Source organism: Hemicordylus capensis, chromosome 4 (genome assembly GCF_027244095.1).
Source record: "Hemicordylus capensis ecotype Gifberg chromosome 4, rHemCap1.1.pri, whole genome shotgun sequence".
NCBI classification, from domain to species: domain Eukaryota; kingdom Metazoa; phylum Chordata; class Lepidosauria; order Squamata; family Cordylidae; genus Hemicordylus; species Hemicordylus capensis.
In genome coordinates, this window is record NC_069660.1 from 268,494,868 (window position 1) to 268,518,689 (window position 23,822).

At 43.5% G+C, this 23,822-nt stretch overlaps 1 protein-coding gene and 1 long non-coding RNA gene across 5 annotated transcripts in view; one reads left to right on the forward strand and one right to left on the reverse strand.

Annotated features, from left to right (window-relative positions):
* The window catches only part of LOC128322529 (uncharacterized), a 37,935-nt gene extending 26,194 nt beyond the window's left edge, over positions 1 to 11,741 (forward strand). Inside the window, exons 2-4 of the long non-coding RNA XR_008305759.1 lie at positions 1,338 to 1,485; positions 8,395 to 8,580; positions 10,091 to 11,741. This is a non-coding gene — a long non-coding RNA (uncharacterized LOC128322529). The remainder of the gene's footprint in view (positions 1 to 1,337; positions 1,486 to 8,394; positions 8,581 to 10,090) is intronic.
* Positions 1 to 23,822, reverse strand: part of NCOA2 (nuclear receptor coactivator 2) — a 206,255-nt gene that overhangs the window by 112,645 nt on the left and 69,788 nt on the right. Inside the window, exon 1 of one of the 4 annotated variants that reach the window (XM_053243942.1) lies at positions 10,928 to 11,330. The exons of the other annotated variants lie outside the window; for them this stretch is intronic. The gene's annotated coding sequence lies outside the window, so the exon portion shown is untranslated. Of the gene's footprint in view, positions 1 to 10,927; positions 11,331 to 23,822 lie in introns of those variants that run through there. 4 annotated transcript variants of the gene reach the window in all.

Sequence of the window (23,822 nt, forward strand, 5' to 3'; positions counted from 1 at the left end):
CCAGTTCTTGAACTGTCCTGCCTTTCTGGCCCCTGTGAGGAGATCCCAGGGAGAAAAACCTGTAGTCTCTCCTTTTTGCAGGGAGACGTGCATAAGACTGTCCTGTACATCCATGAAACAGAACAGAAATCACTATCTTTGAGGCTTGCTCAAAGATAACCCGTTTCATAAGCATGTAGACTTGCTACAGACTAATCCCTTTACCTGACTGCCTGGGAATCCCTGAATCTTAGAGCTGGATCATTGAAACTTGGAATAGAAACACTGAGGCTAGGCCATCCCTGTGTGGGTTTGCTGCGGGCTAACCCCCGCATTTCACTGCCTTGAAATCCCAGGACTTTCCCTGATTGATTGTTGGCATGCAGTGCGCGTTAGCCCTTGGAATTTGGTGCTAGCCAGCACTCTGCTGTCTTCCCTTGCTGCTGTTTTGGCAACACTTCTGTGGATAGAGTTGGAAATGCAGCTCCTGGGTGCTTTCCAGGTTAGCTGCTAAACAGTAGCAAAATGATTCTGTTCAGGCAAATCGCATTCAAAACGTAAATAACAAAGCGCCCAGCAGGGGGAGCAGTCTTGCAAAAACTAAGCACCCGAAAAAACAGCGATCTTTTTACACTGGACATACAATGTTTTATCAATAAATCGCAGTGACTGGATCCGAAACAATGCATTGGAAATGTGAACAGCACCCTGCTGTCAGCGTAGGGACTGCAGTGTCACAACACAGGAAGTGTGTAAACACACTTCAGAGATTTGGTCTAATCTGGAAAGTGCCCTGGTGGCATCAACTCTTAGCACCAGCAATCCTATTGAACACTAGGGACACAGGGTAGAGATAGTGAGCAAGGGAATTCCCTCTCTGACTATGCTTTCCCCACCCTACTTTTCCTTGGTTAGACTGATAGTCTCGGGTTTCATTCTCACCCGAGAGACACATTTCCTCTTTCTCCTTCCCTTTCTGATGTAGCAAGAAGCTAGGCATGTAGGCATTTTCTATCTCTCTGATGTATTTCCTAAATAAACTACAGGTGAGGTAGATAAATTATCTCCCCTCCAAATCAATCTAATAGACAGACCTCTTCTGAGATTTTATTAGGAGATTTACCTCCTTGGCTTTGGTCACAAGACAGCAGATGAAAGGACAGATATAAAAACTGCGCTTTACTCTCTCTCTCTCTCTCATATCCTCCTCTCCACCCACTTTCCATCACCACTTTCCTATCACCCACTAGGCTATCCATGCCTTTGCCTGCTTCTTCTCCCCTCACTCGGGTGTTGCCTTCACTTCCTATATTCCCAGTTACCAATTAACATATTTTCATGTTGTGTCTCTACAAAAGGGTGATTCAGTTGATACAGTCTACCTGGACTTCCAAAAAGCTTTCGACAAAGTTCCTCATCAAAGACTCCGGAGAAAATTTAACAGTCATGGGATAAGGGGACAAGGACAAGTGGATTTCTAACTGGTTGAAGGACAGGAAACAGAGGGTAGGTATAAATGGAGAGTTTTCACAATGGAGGGAAGTAAGAAGTGGGGTCCCCCAGGGATCTGTATTGGGACCAGTGCTTTTTAATTTATTTATAAATGATCCTGAAGTAAGGGTAAGCAGTGAGGTGGCCAAATTTGCAGATGATACTAAATTCTTACGGGTAGTGAAATCCAAAACAGATTGTGAGGAGCTCCAAAAGGATCTCTCCAAACTAGTGGAATGGGAGACAAAATGGCAAATGCGCTTCAGTGTTGGCAAGTGTAAAGTGATGCACATTGGGACCAAGAACCCCAACTTCAAGTATACGTTCATGGGAGCTGGGCTGTCGGTGACTGATCAAGAGAGGGAACTTGGGCGGGGGGTGGGTGGACAGCTTGTTGAAAGTGTCAACTCAATGTGTGGCAGCTGTGAAAAGGGCCAATTCTATGCTAGGGATCATTAGGAAGGGGACTGAAAATAAAACGGCTAATAATATAATGCCCTTATACAAAACTATGGTGCGGCCACACTTGGAGTACTGCGTACAATTCTGGTCACCACATCTAAAAATGGACATTGTAGAACTGGAAAAGGTGCAGAAGAGGGCAACCAAAATGATCAGGGGCCTAGAGCACCTTTCTTATGAGGTAAGGCTACAACACCTGGGGCTACTTAGTTTAGAAAAAAGATGACTGTGGGGAGACATGATACAGGTCTATAAAATCATGCATGGAGTGGAGAAAGTGGATAGAGGGAAATTCTTCTCCCTGTCACATAGTGCTAGAACCAAGGGTCATCCCATGAAATTGACTGGCAGAAAATTTAGGACCAGCAAATGGAAGTACTTTTTCACACAACACATAATCAACTTGTGGAATTCTCTGCCACAAGATGTGGTGACAGCCAACAACCTGGATGGCTTTAAGAGGGGTTGGGATAAAGTCATGGAGAGGTCTATCAATGGCTACTAGTTGGAAGGCTATAGGCCACCTCCAGCCTCAAAGGGAGGATGCCTCTGAGTACCAGTTGCAGGGGAGTAACAGTAGGAGAGAGGGCATGCCCTCAACTCCTGCCTGTGGCTTCCAGGGGCATCTGGTGGGCCACTGTGTGAAACAGGATGCTGGACTAGGTGAGCCTTGGGCCTGATCCAGCAGGGCTGTTCTTATGTTCTTATGTAATTGTATTTATATATTTTCAAAAATCTTGTCTCCAAGTCAGTTTTGCTCTTATAGGTACCCAAATAGTTCTTACCACTGTCTGGATGGCAATTTATTTATTTCACGCTTGCAAATTGGGCTTTGAGTAGTTTCCACATTTTACAAAGTGTTAGCAAATGTGGTTACACTGCTATATTAACAAAGTTGTCACAATGATTCTAAAAGAACATGCACATTTATTATGGAGCTGCACAGAGGTTATTAAAAGTAATGTATGTTTACACATGCACATCATGGGAAAAGTTGCTCCAGATCTTCGTCAGAATCTAGAAAACTGGGCTACAGCTGCTTCTACTACAACTCATACCCAGCAAAGGCAATTCAATCCTATACTGTTGAGACCCCTTTCATAACACTGGTTTAGCTTCTCTCAGAAGTGGGAAATCTAAGTTTCTGCTGACAAACCAAGAGCCCAGCTATAGTGCCATTATCTCTCTCTTTCTATTATCACCGCTCCCCGGCCTTTACTCACATCCTTTGCCTTCCATCCTTTGGATTTTTTGGATGTGTTCTATGTGGGGCTGCCTTTGTATGTAGTCTGGATTTGGAAACTGCAATTGGTACAAAATGCAGCAGCCAGGTTGGTCACGGGGCAACCTGAAGAGACCATATTAAAGGTAAAGTGTGTTGTAGAGTCGATGTCAACTCCTGGCGACCACAGAGCCCTGTGGTTGTCTTTGGAAGAATATAAGAGAGGGCTTTACCATTGCCTCCTCCCACACAGTATGAGATGATGCCCTTCAGCATCTTCCTATATCGCTGCTGCCTGGTATAGGTGTTTCTCATAGTCTGGGAAACACACCAGCGGGGATTCAAACTGGCAACCTCTGGCTTGCTAGTCAATTCATTTCCCTTAAAAGCATCACACTGGCTGCCCATATGTTTTCGGGCAAAACATAAATTGCTGGTGATTACCTATAAAGCCGTAAATGGCTTTGGCCCAGGTGTTTAAGAGAGTGGGGCTATTCTGACGATCAGCAAAAATAGGGCTTGCCTCCGCTAGCCCGATTTTTGCTGATCGTCGGAACCACCAGGCTCGCAGCCGAGCCCGGTAGTTCTGGAGCAGCTAACCCACTCCTGTAGCCTGCCCCTTAGCCCGGGTTTGCAGAGCGAACGCTCCGCAAACCTGGGCTATCTGCTCGTGAGTAGCTGCGGCGCGGCTCCACGGCGTGGCTACTCGTGAGTAGAACCCTGACCGAGCGGCGAAAAGCCGCCTCCCGGCTCGGGAGTCTCCCTAGTATGCCCTGTGTGCTCGTGCAGGGCATACTGGAGCTTCCAGGGGCTGTGTGGCCCCCGAGCTCCCCAGCTGGCTCCGTCTCGGAGCCTACAATCGTGTGGGCGGCCAATTGGCCGCCCAGGGCTCCCTCTCCACTCACAGTCCCAAACCGGGTCTCATGGATCGTGAGACCCGGTCCACTGTCTTACGCTTCAATACCCCCACCACTTAATAAGATCTTTGGGAGAGGTCCACCTGCGGCTATGCCAAACTCATCTGATGGCGACTCAGCGTTGGGCCTTTTCTATACCTGCCCTGAGGTCTGGAAACAAACTCCCTGTTCTTGTAAGAACTTTTTTCTCTTTAGCAGGTTTTAAAAGAGCACTCACGAAACATTTGTTTCAAGACTTCGACCATCTGTAATTTGGTTTTTATAGTTTTTGTTGTTTAATTGGTTGTTTTTCAACTTTTAATGTGTTTTAATTCTGGTTTTATCTTTATTTTGTAACCCACAATGAGATATATGTATGAGACGGTATATAAATGTAATAAATAAATACATAATGAATAGATAGATAGACAGATAGATAGATACCTTAGATTCGACCTTAGTTTATGCTCTGCTTAGACCATGAGGCTATTATCACACACATCCTAACCCAGACTAGGGAAGCTCAGCCTGGGTTAGGCTCTGCATGAGAACCATCAGGATCCGGCCCAATCCTGGCAGGGCTGTACAGCCTAGCACTGCTTTGAAACCCAGCACTTAACCAGGGTTAAGGGCTTGAGCAAGCCCTTAGCCCAGCTCTGGGATCGCTGGGGCTATGTTCAGCCCCAGTGGACACAGAGACAGGCGCCTAGAGCACCTGTCTCCTGGGGGAATCCCCCAATGCACTGTGCATGTCGCATGGTGCATTGTGGGATATTCAGAGGCCAGGATGTGTCCAGCACAGATCATCTGGGAGCATGGTTCATGCTCCCAGCAGTCCAGGACTAGTCTGGGAGAGAAAGCGAGTTCAACCAGTCTCCCCACACCGCCTTCTGCCCCGCCTGCTCGTGTGAACGAGATCTATGTTTTGGTTTTTTATCTTCAGTTTCTAGACCTTTATAGAACTATAGTGCCATTACACAACTTCCTGTTAATTGTTTCCTATACTTGTCAGCCTTTATTGCTCGTCAGTTCAAGCTCCAATCACAACAAATGTGGAAGAATATGCAAGCCACTGAAATCTCTACCCTGGGACGGTTCAGATGGTATGTTGGAAAGAGCCCCTGGTGGCGCAGTGGTAAAACTGCCGCCCTGTAACCAGAAGGTTACAAGTTCGATCCTGACCAGGGGCTCAAGGTTGACTCAGCCTTCCATCCTTCCGAGGTCGGTAAAATGAGTACCCAGAAATGTTGGGGGCAATATGCTAAATCATTGTAAACCGCTTAGAGAGCTCCGGCTATAGAGCGGTATATAAATGTAAGTGCTATTGCTATTGCTATTGCTATTGCTATGTTCAAGCAGACGCCACTCACATGCAATATGTTCACCATAGGATGATTTTAGATTGCCTAAGATAGGGCCACCTTGAATCTCGAGACACATTTACACAACTTCTGGACTGGTGTTGTGAGAATGTGGGTTGAGGAGATTAGTGTTGAATTTGGCATATGGCTTTATGCCTATTTCATCACACAGCCAGTCCACAAAGCAGTCAGGTACATACATACAAGTCATTGAAAAGAAAACTGAAAATTAGCATGATAAATGTGTGCTGATTTGCAAGTGTGACACATGATGAAGCAATTATACAACTGCTTGATTTGCTAAATGTCAAACTGAACTCAGATGCTTATTTGGTAGTGTGAATTTGTCCCTACGCTCACACATACCAACAATCTAATAGCACTTGATTATTCCTTACCTTTAGTTCGTAAACATAACATTTCTAACAGAACTAATGATATGCACAGAGAGGAAGAAAAGTCAAGGTACTTGCACAGTAAAAGTACAAACATTTGTACAGCTAAGAGTGTATGGTAAACTACATTATTAAGTATCAAGGGGCACTTCAAGATGCTATGTAACAAGTGCTTGAGGTAAGAGAATCACCACAGCAGTTTCAGCAGAGATGAAGCAAAGACGAATCACCACAGCAATTTCAGCAGAAAGAGGCAACAAAGCCTATATAATCTTACAAGCTAGACTAGAGCGCCCACACATTTTATTAGCCTAACTTCACCTACATGTGTATATCCTAATAGTTTAGAGCCTAAAGGAAGTGTTGGAAAGAATTGACTTTTAAAAGACTTCCCTAACTGGCTGCCTAGAGGCAATTCCTAGTTACCACGGGCTAACAGGTGAGTGAAGCTTAGACTAGTACAAAGTAAACAAAAGCTAAGATTCACCTAAGGGACAATTTTAGAAGAAATTTTCTCTTAAAACAGGCAAATCTTTGGTATAGATCTAGCATATAGATACTGAAGATCTGCTAGAATTCCAAGCATAAGATGATTGTAAATAAGAGAAATGTAACTTTTCACACCAAAGACTAAGGAATGCTCAGGAGCAAGACCAGTTCCTTCATATTACAGAAGACTGCATGATGGGTGGAGGACCATTTCAGTTCTGTACTTGAAAATTAGTTCCTGCATACAACACATACATGCTGAGAGCGTCACAGTTGCCACTGGCTCATCTGGTGGCTACTTGGAGACGGGCCTTCTCCATTGCTGACCCTGGGCTTTGGAATGCACTCCCTGTTGAAATAAGAGCCTCCCCATCTCTGGCAACTTTTAAAAAGGCACTCAAGACATATTTATTCACCCAGGCTTTTAATTAGATTTACAGTTTTAAGTTTTTAATGTTAGGTTTTAAATGATTTTAATTTTTTAATAAATTTATTTTTGTTTATTTTGCATTTTTGTTGGACAGTGCCCAGAGACATAGGTTTTGGGCGGTATATAAATGTTTAAGTTAGTTAAATAAGTAAGTAAGTAAGACTGTGTGTAAAGTACAGCTTTGGTCTACAAAGTACACTCATATGGGAGCTAAACACTCTCACTTGCTATGTATTTTTCAGGCAAAAGACACAGTTAACATTCAAGCTATTCATAAAGGACACTAAATATATATATTCTGAACTTGGAAATCAGTTCCCCAGTACAAAATGCAATCTCTGAGCAGCAACAAGATGCCAGACAGCTGTACAAAGGGCATTGTCTTGGCAAAGTGCTTGAACTCATACCTAGTGGAGAGTACAGAGAAAGAAGAACAAATGTGTCAAGATAATAGGCAGTATTAAGTAACTGATATAAAAGGCATGGGGCAGCTTAATTTGTCAGGTTAGGAGAAGAACAATCCCGACAATGAAGTACAGTGGAAAATAAAATTAAGATTACAGGAGGCTTTTCAAATTAACTACCTGAATTATAAGCTTTGTTTCAATCTTGTATTTTACAAACTGTAGGCATGATTCTTCCCTACTCACGTGCAGCTCTGTGCACAGAATGGTCAGGTGTGGGACTGAATGATCTTTCTGTCCTTCCCTGATGGACTTCAATGCACACACAGCAGCCATTACTCAAAATGAGAGGTCCATGGCCCTCACCTCACAAGTTACTTAAGCTGCATAACATAAAATCGAGGCTCTGGACAGATAAGGAAGGTCTGTATGAATGCAGATGTCCTGTTTTGTGTAATGGCTGTTCTGCAAGAGGCCCATCCTGGGAGGGCAAAGGAGGAAGAGGGTCCCATTCATCCCTGCGCTTATCCCTTCCTGTGCAGGGAGCACAGGGAAGTAGCATGTCCTATGATAAAATTCTACAGTACTAAATGAAAAATATCATGATTTACAGCTAAACAAGAAGATTTTAAGGTAAAAATATGCACAGCAAGCTCCATGGTGTTCTATGTAGGCCTTGTAATGGAAAAAGTACTTTGTTTTAATGCAAAGCAATTGTTTTAACACATATTGTAGCAACATCTGTCATGGATGGCACAAAACCGTTTCTGGCGGGTGTCAGAAGATAGGGATGAATTAAAGCTTTTGCTCATATACCTTATTCCAATCTGCAGTTTAATAAGTAATTTGACGGCAAGCTCTTCAAGGACATGAAGCCATTCTTTCAAAAACATGTATAACAGCATGTATTGTTCTCCTGGGCCCCAAGCTTCAGGGATATGACAGGATGCAAAACCTAACTAAAATAAAACATCCTTGCTTTTAGTTCCTATAAGGTGAATTCACTACTTGCAGATCAGCTCAACAAAGGACTCCCTTTTAAAGGGCTCCACTCGTTCTCCCCTGCTGCTCTGTAGATGTGGCACACACATAGTGCCACCACTCTTTCAAATCCTTCCTCAAAACCCACCTAGTGTGCATGGGCTTTGGCTTATCCTTTTAATTGCATTCCCAACTGTAATCAAGTCTTAAGTAATTGTAAGAACATTTGCCCTCATTCTTCTCTGCCTATCCTTGTTTGTTGCTCCCTTCCTTCATCTCTAAAGTGTCACCGCAGAGTCATCCTCACCTACAGTGGTTCCTCCAGATGGGACTATCTACCCTTACAGGAGCGCTTGACGTTTCCCAGGTGTCAGCTTGCCATGGAACCTGGAAATTTAAGAATGGCCACTAAGTGAGGCAATGGACAGACAAGGCCAGGGAGAGGAGCGAGCGAGGTGGAAGTAAACAAGGTAGGGAGTCTACCTGTCATGTTGCAGAGGACATTGCTGGGGGCAGGTAGTGAGTCTGCCCCCACAACAGAGTGGAGGGCAGTCTGGCTCCTAAATTTTTGTGGCAGATCCTAGAGCCAAAGAAAATTTGGGAAAGCTTGTCTTAAAGAGCCCAGGAGAACTAACAACATCTCAGTGAACAGAAGAAGCAGCAAGCAGAGGAGGAGAGGCCAGTGCGGAAAAGTTTCGCCATCTCCATCACCATTGCCACCCAGAGGTGCTCTTACCCCTGGACTTCTGGGCTGAAGTCCAGTGCTTCCATTCCCTGGGGGTCCCCAAATCCTTTGTCTGTCCCAGATGATGTGGTTGCCGCGCCACCAGCCCGCATTGTGCTGGGTGGCCGAGCATGACCTCTGCTTTAGAGAGAGGGGAGAAAGAAATATGTGGGATGGGAACACGGCCATCCTTAGAAAGCCCTGGCAGGGTGCGGGGCAAATCAGCCAGTGTGGGGCCCCCTTCCAGTTAATTCTAATGGGGGTTAAAAGAGCAGTCTTTTAACCATGGCAGTTGCCCTGCTTGCCATGCCCTAAGGACAGCCCTGGAATATGCTAAGTTGCATGCTGAAATGTTTCTACCTATTTTCTATTCTTACATTCTTGTGAGCAGTTGCTGTTTGGGCCTTCAAGAGCCCACATGTTAGGTGCAGCTTGCTGCCACCTGCTTTCTTTATTTTATGTAAGTGCTCTGGGAACCTTGTCATCTAGAGAGTGGGGTAGAGTGCTTTAAATAAGCAGATATATAAGTAAATAAATAAATATTGTCTATTTTATTTTGTAAGCTCCTTGGGAACAGGGACACATCTCCATTGCCTGTCTCATTCTGTAAGATACCATATCCTGCCAATGATATCATATATTAAAATAAAAATAATAATGATGATGATGATATGGGTTAATTTCCACATGGAACAATGGTACCAAAATTTCCCAAAGGCACTAACAAGGTACACCAGAGATTCACTAGATGTCCTGTTATAAAACAAAGAAATAACCACCCAACAAGCAGAACAGAAGTTTCATTGTCTTGTGGCTTTTATGTTTGCTGGTGTACTTGCCTGTGAAGGAAAATATTCAGGTCTAAAAAACAAAAAAGAATTCCGGTAGCTATCTACTAGAATAGACTAAAATATATATCTCAAATGTGTACTATATTAATGTTTGAAACATCAGTTGTTTCTCAGATTTACAAGAGGACCTTTCTCAGCCCCCACTACCTCCCAAGTCTGAACATAAGTGAAATCATTTCCTGCCAGTAGGTAAATTAAATATTAAAGAGATGCTAACCATTAGACCTATCACCACCATTTCACTGTATATCCGGGATAACATACAAAAAGCATCTATTTGCAGTAGAGCAAAAGCTGTGACCCTGCCCTTAACTTAAAAGGGGGGAAAGGCAGCAGAAGTTAGGTTCAGTTTGTATGTGAAAATGTCAATCATTCATAGGAAAATATTACTACTTTTCTTTATAGAAGAAAACATACAAAACAACAATACTCGGCACTGTACAAGAAGCTAACTAGACAACGCCCACCTTCAATCACTTGCAGAGAAGGAAAAAAGGCAACTAGGAACGTTATTTCACTGTTACAGATATACTGGATTAACTGACAGAGGACGTCTATCAATATCAGAGGAAGCCTATCAATATCTATCAAGCTGAGATTTCTAAGAGTTTCTCTGTTCAAGGTTAAGAGAAAGAACTGCCAACAGGGTTAAATGCATCAGAATGCACAACATTAGACAAATACACAGGACCAAGTTTAACTAAATGCCCTTGTACATACAGGATCATACAGAGTGAAGCTCTGAGTATTAGAAAATGAAGTAATACAATTACAGCCAATTTACCTCTACAGTATATTTGACCTATTTTAAGCCCTGGGCCAGCAACTACACAACACACACACAATTATGCACCTGCTTTTTCTCTTGGAACCATACATAGGAATTACCAGTAAAACACAAGATACTGCATTGCAATTACAGCAAAAGAACAATGCATATCCTTCAGATTCTCTCTCCCGAAAAATAGGGTTTATCATATATACGAGGCTTACATTATTTTGCTGGGCTTCCACAAAAATGCTTAGTGTTTGACGGATTCTGCTACACACTATGTATGCATACATTTAGTCTCCAATACAACTGTTACAAGGCAGCTGCAAGGTTATCAGCAGTCACTTTCAAAAGAGAAACGGAATAACTGATGAATACGCTTAGAAACCCTTTCTCCATTTGCTAAGGAATGCCATTGCTCAATTGTCATGCTCTGCATCTTTCATATTACACAGAAAACATGAACGTACCAAATATGAAGTCATAGCACTTCTGAAACACACCTCGTAATCTTCCACAGATTCTGCAGTTCAATATAAAAATCTCAGTAGTTTCCCCCCCGCTTTATCTCCAGTCTGTAATGTAAATAAAATCCACATCCAGCATACTGACTCTTTCATTAAAAGCAAGCAAAGATGAGTAGAAAAATGAATGTGAATATCTGCCCTGCGTTAACTTAAACCAACATTGTCTTGATGTAAACCAAAACACATGCTGAGTGAGGATGTGCGCACATAGCAGCTTATCTCCTCTCTCATCTGCTTCTAATGACAGCTGATAAACTAGCCACAACTAATCCTTTTCTAGCTGCTGATCAAATAGACAATCCAGCATGGTGGAACACTCGAAAATTCCTCCTGCTTCTGTTCTACTGCTGCTCTAAAAAGCAGTTTCCTTTTCATTGAGATAATAGCCTTTTCTGCAGTCACATGACTCAGAACCTACATTAGCACAGCGTTATGATAATAGACCTCTCTCCTCCCCCATTCTGCTGCTATTAAGGAGGGCATCTCTCCTAAAAACCCACTTAAACATGTTGTAAAGTGCCAACGCATTCTGAAACTATGCCTGCTCAATAATATAGATACAGCTTAGCTAGGAACAATTAATACAGAATGAAATCAAGTATTATGCATGATATTTAGCAGGCATAAGTAATGCTGTTAGGTGTAACTGCATTCATTTGTTCTCTGTAACATCTTATGAATAAACCCTTTGTAAATATGCTCCTATCCACACAAGCTAAAAGCAATAAATATTTTTGAGATTCATCTCTAACCCTTTTTTCCAGTTGTACCCCTTCCTTCTCTCCAGTGAATGTCTCACACACTTAACCAACTTGGTTCACTTTGAATTCAGAATATACAGTTTCTCACAAAGGATAAAGTAGGAAGCAGTTCAACCACTCACTTGTTTAGCTCAGTTCTTAGGCAAAGACCCTCGAGTTGAAACCAATTCAATAAATGGCTTCTTAAGGGCATTCACACAACTGTTCGGGAGGGTGGGGTGGAAGGCTGTGAAACATTACCTACCGCCCGCCCCACATACAATCCAGTAAATGTAGCTTGGAGGCACAGGCTGCACTCCCAGGTGAACCACTGCTACACCAGGCAGCATGGAGCTCCAGGGGCTGGGATGATGCATCCTGGCCTCTGGGTATCCCACAATGCATAGCACACCCAGCATGGTGCATTGGGCAATTACCCTAGGAGATGGGTGCTCTAGGTGCCTATTTCTATGACTGTCACATTATTGCAGAGCCTGGGTTAAGCGAGTTCTCGTGCCCTTAACCCAGGCTAATAGCTGGGCTAAAAAGATGGACTAGGAGGTACTGCCCCGCCGGGATTGGGCCCGATCCCGGCAGTTCTCACACACAGCCTAACCCAGGCTGGGCTTCCCTAGCCTGGTTTAGGCTGCATGTGAGAACAGCCTCCTTCTCTGACATACAACATTCTGCTGCTGTTTGGGGTCTTGTAGTGGACATTTGCAGAAGAATGATAGCTTTTCTTTCCTGAGATTGTTCTTTGTTGTCATACTGCAACTAAGATATGCAGTCTGGATCAACTGAATCTGAAAGCAAAGATCCTTCACGAGGCTATATCTTCAGCTTCTTAAGAGATCTTTGATTTGAGATTCAGTTGAACCAGATTTCAGATCTATGTGGTTGGAATTTGAATGCAGCACTGTGTGCACTTTTTAAAAACATGAGATTTTATTTATAAGGAGGCAAGCAAAGGACTTGCTATAAAAGTAAACCAATATTACTGTCAGCTCAGCATCATTTCTGAGGAAGGAAATTATACTTCATATAACTGCACTAAATTGAAGTATAGTGATGATGAAATATTATTGATAATTATTCTTGGCATTTGAATACTCCAAGTGTTTCAAACACATTATTTTATTTAAATATTTACAACAACCCTGTAAGGTATATTCATTTTTTTAAAATTTACATTTATATCCCGCTCTTCTCCCAAGGAACCCAGAGCACATGGTTATTTTAGGCTGAGAGATAACTGACTGACCAGAATCACCCAGTGAGTTTCATGGCTGAATGAGGATTTGCACTTGGGTCTACCCAACATTCTAACCAATCACCTTCAAACTGCAGATGGAGAGAGCTGAGAGACTGTGGCTTGGTGAATTCATGGTAGAGGCAATATACGGATTTATAGCTCAGTCTCTTCAGTGCTACACTTCACAGCAGTAGAGCAGGGTTTGAAAAAATGGTTCTAATTTTTGGGTGCCAGTATTGAATTTTAGACCCTAGCCTGCTCAGAACATAAAAATATTTAAGATTTGGTATGTACAAGCAAGAAATTTGTAAGCATTTGAATTTTTTCAAGCTCTGATATAGGGTATGTCCACAAGGACAATTTTATAATTTGAGGATAAAAGTTGTCATGAGAAGAACAGAAAACAAGACTTTGAGCTTTCATACAATTACTGTGAAGTGGCTTGATGAGGTCTGCAGGGAGAGCGGGAGCTGGCCGGGGCTGCAGGGATTGGCGGCCACCTGGCCCCCGGAAGTCCAAGGATACACCGCACAAGTGAGCAGGACATAATGGGGGACACTGAGCCCAGGAAGCTGCTTTTAGCCTCCTGGTTGGGGGTCTACTCATGTGTCGCCACACGCTGCAATGGCACACGAGCAATAAAATGAGGTTAACAGAGCATTCTCTCTGTTAACCACATTTAAGGGGAGGGTGAATTTGGCGGGCTAGCTGCCTGGGAACCACTGGGCTCGCGGGTGTGCCCGGTGGTTCCCACGATCAGTAGAAAGCAGGCTAGGCTCCCTTAGCCTGCTTTCTACCGATCGTAGGAATAGCTTCTTTGTTTAAACAACCCATGCCTCAGAAAGTTAAATACTGGCAGACATCCCCAAACTAAGACTGCATTAGTGCAAGCATGTTGCGCTACTAGTTCTGCTAATTCGGGAGCTTCCTTTTTCTACTAGTGTTGCACCGTGGTGTGCGTCTTCTGTAAAACCAGATCCTCAGACCATATATGTTGCAGGAAATGATACAAAGCTATCCAATATCCTTGCTGTGCAAGCACAACACTTGCACAAGCAGACCAAGACCATAAGAACACCTTTGAACACCTGCTCAGCTACACAACCTTCTCTGCATATTGTTTCAATGCATCAGCGCACTGCGAGTCTGGATGTCAGCCAGTATTATTTTATCATAGTGTCTGTCTTGCATCTAAATATTACAGTACATTTTATAGGGGCAGGGGATCATCAAACCATTCAATATCCCTGCAATCCACAAGGGCAATGAATAGGCTTCTTAATATTATTAAGCGTCACACTTCTTTTATCCATGCAAATCACTTGCATTCGTTTCCTAGTCCCCGTATTTATTCCATATCCAGAGAAAAGGGTGGCAAGCACACTGATTAAATTTGCAGATGATATGAACACGGGAGGAATAGTGAGCACTGCAGATCTAATATTCAAGAATAGAAAGAAAGATTAGAAACACAGGCAGTGAAAAATAAAATGAGCTTCACAAGGACAAATGCAAAGTAACCCACTTGGGAAGTAAAAATTAAAGGAGCTTGTACAAAATGAGAGCATGCTGGCCAGACAGGGGAACTGAACTGCAGACAGATGTCGAGTTAACAGCGGATGTAGATCTAAGGCGGACACTGCAACAGAGCCGTAAAAGCCATACTGGCAGTATTGCAATGGAAAATAAAGGGAGCAGAAATAATGTAAATAAAAAGCCAGCCCAGTTAAGAGGTACTAGCAAACAAATAGCCTTCAACAATGCACAGCTAATAGAGTAACAGCAAAAAGGACTAAAGGAATGACAAAGGAGAAGCAGAAGTTACCCCCGTGTATCTACAATGGGTGCAACTGCCACACAGTTATAGTACTAAGGCAGATTCCCATGCTTGATTTAGCCTTTCACTGAACAGCTACTAGCTGCGATCATAATCAAGGTCATAATCACGCTGCAATCATAAACCAAGGTCTCAGGAACTGCCCTGAGACCTTGGTTTGGGGCGGTATATAAATACATTAAATAAACAAACAAACAAACAAATAATCTTCATTAGACTGTGAGACACTCTGCTGGACCTATCACCCGATCATGTCTGTAAGCCAAAGAACAACACTGTTGAGTGAGTCAAAAACTCAACCATTAAGGATACAGAAAGGCATCTCTACTGGTCTGGGATAAGCCTTGAAGCCCAAGACCATGACGGTCAAGGATCTTGGGACAGGCACAGTAACCATGCTACTCAAAAGAGTTCTCAATCTCAGCGTAAGGTTGAAGACAAGTGAACACAACTTTCAAGGAAACAAAAAAGAAACAATGGCAGATACACTACTGTTTCCTAACCATGATTAGGAGACTGGGCAGCATGACATCTACACTGGGCCAATGAGAAATGGCTGGCATGGCATGATGGAATAAGCTGTCTGGTAATGCAACTATGAATTACAGTTAATACCAAAGCTGTAGTGGTTAGAGTGCTGGACTAGGACTGGGAAGACCTGAATTCAAATCCCCATTCAGGCATGATACTAGCTGGGCCAGTCACTTCTCTCTCAGCCTAACCTACTTCACAGGGTTGTTGTGAGGAAAAACTCAAGTATGTAGTATACCACTCTGGGCTCCTTGGAGGAAGAGTGGGATATAAATGAAGTAAGTAAGTAAGTAAGTAAGTAAATAAATGGTAAGAAGTGTTTAAGGCAGGCATGCTCAACTCTGGCTGTCCTGTAGATGTAGGCCTACAACTCCCATAATCCCTGGCTACTGACCACTGTGGCTAGGAATTATGTAGTACTGGACTAGGACCGGGAAGACCCGAGTTCAAATCCCCATCAGCCATGATACTAGCTGGGTGACTCTGGGCCAGTCACTTCTCTCTCAATGGGAATTGTAGTCCAAAACCAGCTGGAAGGCCGAAGTTGAGCAGCCCTAGTTTAAAGTCAGCCAAAGCACCCCCTAGAAGTTTTGCTATAGATAATGGCAACAAGGTATTCCATTATCCCATTTCAGGAACATACAACAAGCAAGCAAGACATAGGCTACCTCCAGGTTTAGCGCCAGGATGCCTCTGAATATCAGTTGCAGGGGAGCAGCAGCTAGAGAGGGGGTCACTGTGTCTTCATTTCCTGTTTGTGGGCTTCCCAGAAGCATCATGTGGGCTACTGTGGGAAACAGGATGCTGGACTAGATAGGTATTGAGCCTGATTTCACAGAGCTGTTCTTATGGACTTGGTTACCCATATTAGCAGACAGTCTGCTTCCTTCTCCCACTTTTTCCCACTGGGAAAGTCTGGATTCACCCAGACAAGTCGTTCCACACAGGCAGCCCTAAATGCCATGGAGGAAGCTGCCCTCTGCTTAGGATCCTCTGCCTGGATCAAGCAGCAGTGTCCTGGAAGTAATGGAAGTAAGCTAGACCAATGGAAGGGCCTTATGGCAAACAGGGAAGCACCCCACTGAATAATGTGCATCCTTGTGCACAAGAGTTCTTGACAAGCAAGGAAATGCTAATATGCTAAAAACCATGTGAGCATGGAGTAGTCTTTAACCAGACACACAAAAATGCAATCAAGGCCAGAAACATAAGCTAGTTATGTAGATGTAGTTATATCCTTTTATTCTGGGCTTCCTCTGACTTGTTACAGCCGCACTCACAACCCTGCCCAAGATACCCCCTGCCCCCTGCCTTTCGTATCGTGCACAGGACAACAGGACAGAACTTTGTAAAGGTGCAGTCTCCTCCAGACATATATGATTGCTAGTCCCTGGAAGAAGATTCCTGAGAGGCAGCAAAGCTGCCACCTCTCCCTACTGTGGGAGTTTGGTGGCATGAGCTACCAGCTACTGCTCTAGAGACACTCATCCAGCCAGGCACCTGCTTTATGCTCAGCCCCGTTTTCCTTCTCAAGCCTGGCTGCTAAACCCTGAAGCTGGACACTGGATCACAGGATCCAGATTTAAGCTCAATACACTAACCTCCAAGCACTCCCATAGGCTGATCTCATGAGCAGCCAAGCCCAGGCTTAGGCAGCCACGCAAATCCCAGCAGTGCCTCAGCAACAAACCTGGCTCTTAGCTGAGGTTAAGGTGCAATTGGCTGCTGCGATCGTGTGTCAGTGCGAGCTGCTTAGAAACGGGCACCTAGAGTGCCCATCCCCTGGGGGAATCCCCCAGTGCACTGCGCTCGGTGCACTGGGGGATGTCTGGAGGCCGGGATAACGAGTCCTGGCCTCAGAGTGATCCACCCTGCTCCGCGTGCATGGAGCAGCACGGATTGTGTGGGAGTGCATTCAGCACTCCCACCAAGCACAGGATGATCGTCTGGGGAGAAGACAAGGTTTGCGAAGCCTCCCCCGCCCCACCGTCCTGCCTGGTAGATTGTGTGAATGGCCCCCTTATGTGGCACAATTGTTGTGCTGCCTTGGACATTCTTGACAGACAATCTCTGGGATGAGCTTGCATGAGATCACTATTGTTTGTGACTGCCTGACATCCCTAGGGCCTAGAGTGCTTGAGCAGAAACTCTAGAGAAATTCCTGAGCAGAACCCCTAGATAGAAGCTAATGAGGCTGGGTTATTCATTAAGTGGGCCTGCTGTGGGCTAACCACTGTTCCCGATTGCCTGGGAATCCCAGTGCTCTCTGTCTGATAGACTGTGGGCTTGCACAAAGCCACAGAAAACAGGGTGTCAGACAAATATGCAGTTGCCTCTCCTTGCCTTCCTTCGGCATAACCTTTGTGAAATCTTCCCAGGGGAAGATTTAGTCACATATGAAACAGCTGATGGACAGGTAACCAATCCCCCCACCCATCTTTCATCTTTACTCCCTCTCTCCCCCTCCTCTTTTGCATACATTCCAATACAAGTTGTAAGGCTGTTAAGCTTTCACTCCCTCAATTCTCTTCCTTCTTTGTTTAGACTCTGGGAACTGCCTTTAACCCTTGAGCTACCAAGGTTGTTAAATGTCACCATTTGCACTGAACTTCTGTCGTATCTATAAATTTTACTCCTTGTTTCAAAAATCTCCAAGTCTATTGCTTCTCTGGGGTTCTCAAGTACTGGAATTTGCCTGCGTCCAGATTGTGATCATTTTGTTAGGCACATATGCAAGTTTGGCTTTTGTATGAATTCCCCCAAGTCAGTTAAAAGCACAGATACAAATATGGCAGTTTACAAATGCCTGAAGCAAGTGTAGTAACATCAGTTTCTTCTCATAAGGCCTAACATGGGTTACTACTGCAATGCCTAGAAGGGCATTTCTGAAACCATATTGCAACTTCAGGACAGGTATAGATTCCTTCTGTGAGATATAGTAATGGGGGGGGGGGATGAAATGTAGTGCCCTATCAGTCAGTACACGTCATAATGCCATAGGCTATGCTATATGGCTATCTATGACTTGACTCTGAAGGAATTAAACAGTCCTAACATCATTATAACTCTCAAGGAGGTCGTACACACAACCAAAAACATTGGGACTGTTGAGAGCTGGGGGAAGACAGGATCATACCTACCTTCTCCCACACAAGCACGGCTCTGTCCCTGCTTTGCCCACATTATCACTTCTGCAGTGAGTGCTGCGGCAATCCAAAGCTGCTGAGAGTGATGCCCAGCCTCCAGCTATCCTACAATGTACCACACAAGGAGTCAGCTGCCAGGATACTCCTTCATCCTAGCTCTATGGTTGAGCTGGCTGCTGGCAGCCCATTCACCCAAACAACTGGTTGGAGAGGTAGGAGGTGCACTCATGTCCTCCTAACTCACTTTTAGCCTGGGTTAAGAACCAAGGCTACCTGGTGGGTCAGCAGAGAGGGGTCCTGGACCCAGTGCTCCACACAGCCAGCTCTACCCGGGTAGGGCTGTGCAAGCTGGGTAAGGCTGACCGTGTGAACGGCCCCAATATATAGCAAACAAGCACATCAAGAGTATAGCCAGCAGAGAAGTATTTCACAGCACAGTGCCCATTCTATGATATTGGCTAAATAGGAAAACAGTGCAACAGGAAATGAAAAATCATATGTATGCCAGTTCTGTTTGAAAACTAAAAGTTTTCATCGTTAATCTAGCCCTGTAAATTATATTTATATTTCTAATGCTTTAGTTCTACCTACTGCCTAAAAAGATGACAGCAGAGTATTAAAAACTATGGAAACTGAAGTTCAGCAAGACTTCATAGCTAACATTACACAGAGAAGAAAGTATAAATGGTCTTTTGTCAAGTCTTTTATGCTCTATAACATTTCTCTAACATTATGCCTTTTTGCCAGAGGGTGGCATCCAGACTTTGAGTGCAGCAACGCACCATCAGTGGAAGATTCTTCTATAAACAGAAGGAGAGTTGCACTTATGCAAGGCATCCTTCTTCACTTTGAATTTTCCTTCACAAAAGAAGTGTCCACCATAAGTGCACTGCTGTGTCAAAGTCTGAATGCTGCCCAATGAATCTATACTTTCAACCTTAAGTGTGAAAAACATCCATGTTTCTGTTAGCCATACAAATCTCAGAAAGCACTAAGACTGCAATTTTACACCCACAAACTTGGAAATAAATCTCATTAAATTTGAGGGCTTTCCTTATAAGCATACATAAGCTGAGCTCATAAACCCTACTGTAACATATGATAAACCAAGGTTGGGGACAAAAATGCTTCCTTACTGTGAATCGATATGGCTCCTATCCTTCAGTTTAATCAAACAAAGCTTTTTGATTCAATTAGCCAAAAGCTCAAAAAGCAACTACACTCAATCACCTGAAATCCTATTAAAACAAAGTTTGTTCCAAGCATCAATTAACATTAGGAAGTCTCTTCAACATTCCTCACTGTATATTTGAAAGCAACTAAGCAGTTAACAAAAAGTTGCAGAGACACGTCTATAGTGGACTTTGTTCTTTGTTTTCACTAAGTTCGGAAGTTCTGTTTACTATGTTTGAGTGGGTGGGACTGTTTCTGATGTTGCAACTATCTCTAGTTATGACAAGACTACTTCTGCAAAAGAAGATGGGTTCTTGGTTGTTATGAACAATCAGATTCCAGCTCAGATCTGTCTGAAGTTTAAAAGCCTTTTTGTAAGAATGTTTTAACTCTTAAGAGCTTAGCTCAGGACACATTGCAGAGTACAAATGGGTACATCCTGGGTTTTTCCTGTTACTAACAATATACACATTAAACAGAGAAGCACTTTCCCACAAAGTGTCCAATCTATGAGAAAGTTTTTGCAAAGGCAGCCTATAGACAACTTAGTTTTGAATAATGTGATGTTCTAACTTTAGCCTAGATTGACAGGATATTGGCAGCCATGGTGGCACCCACAAAATGAGAATATAAGTGAACAGGTAACTTAACATTGTAAATAGTCACATATGATTATTATTTATTTATTTATTACATTTATAAACCACCCCATCCAGAGGCTCTGGGTGGTGTAGAACAACTTTTTAAAAGACGTAAAACCCACAATTCAAACACAATGCTATAAACAATATAAAAACAATTCAAAAACGATTAAAACAATTTAAAACCAATTAAAATACTTTTAAAAAAACACAACACTTTACAAGCCTTGGAAGGCCAGGCCAAACAAATAGGTTTTTAGGGCTCTCTTAAAGGCCGCCAGTGAGCCTAAACTGCGGATATCTGCCAGGAGTGCATTGCATTCCATAGACCAGGAGCAGCTACAGAAAAGGCCTGATTCCGAGTCGCCACCAGACGAACCTTGTACTTTGTACCAACCTTCTATATGGTGGTAACTGGAGATGGACCTCTCCAGAGGACCTCAATGAGCGATGGGGATCATACCGAAGAAGGTGCTCTCTAAGGTAGCACGGACCCAAACCATTCAGAGCTTTAAAGGTAATAACCAGCACTTTGTATTTCGCCCAGAAACATATTGGCAGCCAGTGCAGCTGTTTTAAGACAGGCATTCGGGGTGTGCATGGAACCATCTGGCCTGGTTCGGTTTGAGGCCAGATTGGCCTCGAACAGAACCGGACCAGTTCGGTCTGGTCCCCATCGAACCCTCACCCCCACCCCTGGTCCATGGCAGCCGCGCGCTTGTATGAAGGCCCCAAAGGGCCAAAAATGTTCAGTTTTACCCGGCCGCAGCGGGCCGCGGTGGTGATGAAGAAGGCTGGTGGGGGGAGAGGGAACCCACGTGGACCCCCCTCCCCCGTGGCTTCAGCAAGCCTCTCGAAGGGGCTAAACGTAATTAAAATGTAATTTAATTTTAAAAAAATTCGCGGACTGGCCAGAGCAGACCCAGCGGTTTGGTTCCGGTCCAACGGAACCGGAGGGGTGGTTCAGTTTGACCCCGGACCGCCAGACCGGTCCTCACATCCCTAACAGGCATAATGTGGTCTTTCCGGATTACCCCAGAGACCAATCTGGTTGCCGCATTTTGAACTAACTGAAGTTTCTGAACTATGTACAAAGGCAGCCCCATGATGAGTAACATGCAGTAGCTTCTTATGAGTAACAGTTTTCCAGGCAGAGGTGTTTTGTATATATGATTATAATTGTTATCCCCCTCCCCTTAAATCAACATTGTGCCAGAATTTACTAAATTTAGGCAAAGTGGGCTAACAACATTTGTGGAGAAATCTACAAGGCTATAGTGCTTATAACTGAGAGTATCTTTTAAAAATATGTTTTATAGCAGTTTTTGGACTGGCCAGCCCTAAGGATAGCATATTCATTGACAAACGTATTTGTGGCATGGAGCTGGTGTAAAACTAGCAACATGTACTTGCTACTTAACTGTACTTTCCTTTTCTCCTATGCATCTAGTACAGCTGCATCAAAGTCCACGAGTTCAAATAAGAAGTTAATGCAGCATTTGATATGGTCTGCTCTGAAAGAGGCCTTAATTTCTTATCTGGACGAGGGTTGAAAAAGATACTTATTTAGGGGGAAATTCCCATTGTTCATCAGACAGTGGTATTCACAGCAAAAAAGGAAGCAGGTTGCATTAGAGAATTTGTGACTATAGTCCAGGTCAGATAAGTTTCTATTGGTATTCTTTTTCACCTCAGCTTTGAATGAAGAGATCAGGCTCTCACAAAACTTAAGAGTTTGCATAAATGTGTTTGTGTAACAAAGATGTACTTTATTAAAATTAAGTGACACAGATTTAATAATTATTAAAATTTGGCGCATACATTTTCCCAGCCACAATTCAAAGAAATTTTTAACAGAATTATATGTAAGTAGTACAAGAGACCTGGGAAGAGCCAGGAGAACAGTCGGAGTTTATCCTGTTTGCATGTATAGATGTCACTTTCTGGGGTCATCTCAAAATCAAAATTGGAGACAACTCAACATACTAACAAACTTGAATTTACTGGAATGTCCTCTCTTCTCCAACTGATCACATATTTTGAAGAAATGTTTGCAGAAAGTGTGAAAAGGTGAACTGAAATCTCAGATGCAATGGAAAACTTGCAGGCAAAGCAGGCTTCAATCAAAAAAATTGGGCCCGATGTATTAAGTGCCTCAGAAACTCCACAGTTCTTTGAAGGTTTAAGTGGGATGGGAAAAGTGAACCTCTCTAAACAAAGCACATATATCCAAACTTGAGAGAAGACCCATAACTTTCATAAGATAACAGCAGATTTTGATGGAACAAAGAACCCCACGCTTTAGTCACATCACGGTTGGATTTCTGCAATGAACTCCACATGGGGCTGCTCTTGAACAGCATCTGGAATCTATAGCTTGTGCACAATGTTGCAGCCAGAATGCAATCAGGGACCATCTGGAATGAAATATCAAGACCTGCACTGGCTGTCAATTTGTTTTAGGGTTCAATTCAAGGTGTTGGTTATTCCCTTTAAAGTCCTAAATTGTTTGGGCCCTAGTGATCTAAAGGGCCAGCTGCTACTCTATGAATCTACCCACTTTACAAGATCACCTAAGGAGGCCCTGCTTCCCATTCCAACACCAACACAGGTTCAGTTGTCGTGCATGCATGACAGGGCCTTCTTGGTAACTGCACCAGACCCTGGAACTCCTCCAAGGAGGGAGCCATTCCTCGTCTACCATTGCTGGTGAAAGACCATTCATTTTATTTGGGCTTTTAGTTGAGTATGTGATGTTTTAGATCTTACTGCTGTGAGATTTGGTATTTATTTGGAGGTTTGTTTCATTTATATACATTGTAAACCACCTTGAGGCCTTTTTAGCAAAAGGCAGCACATATATATATATAGACCAGGCCTGCTCAAACTTTGCCCCCGCAGCTGTTTTTGTACTTCATCTCCCATAATCCCCAGCCACAGTGGCCAATAGCCAGGCATTATGGAGTTGTAGGCCAACATCTGCAGGAGGGCTGAAGTTGAGCAGCCCTGATATAGACAAACAACAAACAAGCAAGCAAGCAAGCAAACAAAGAGCCAATTCTTTCAGCAAAAGGCAAAATAGCTGTACCAGCTACAGCATAATCTATATAGGATATTAACTTACGGTTAATAGTAATTAGAAATATACTGTTCCGTTAACAGATGCAAAGAAGTATACTGTTTAATTAAGATGCAAAGAGCAGGGATTGAAAGAACTTAACAAGATGGATGCTAGAAATGTGACTGGATTACAGCAACCTTGTACCAGGTGATATGGATCGGTTCCACAATCAGACAATTCTGCGATGAAGTAATAATTATAATAAAGCTGGTCCTCATGTAAATCCTTATTTCTGGATCACATGTAGACTGCGACCCAGCCCAGGCTGCTGATCACAGAAGCATCTACCATCACGGTTACCCCACTTCCCTCTTCACACAAACACTGCTCTTTCTGTGAGCTGCAAGCTGAGGGAAATGACTGCCATGTGGAGACAGGACTTCCATCCCCTTTTAGG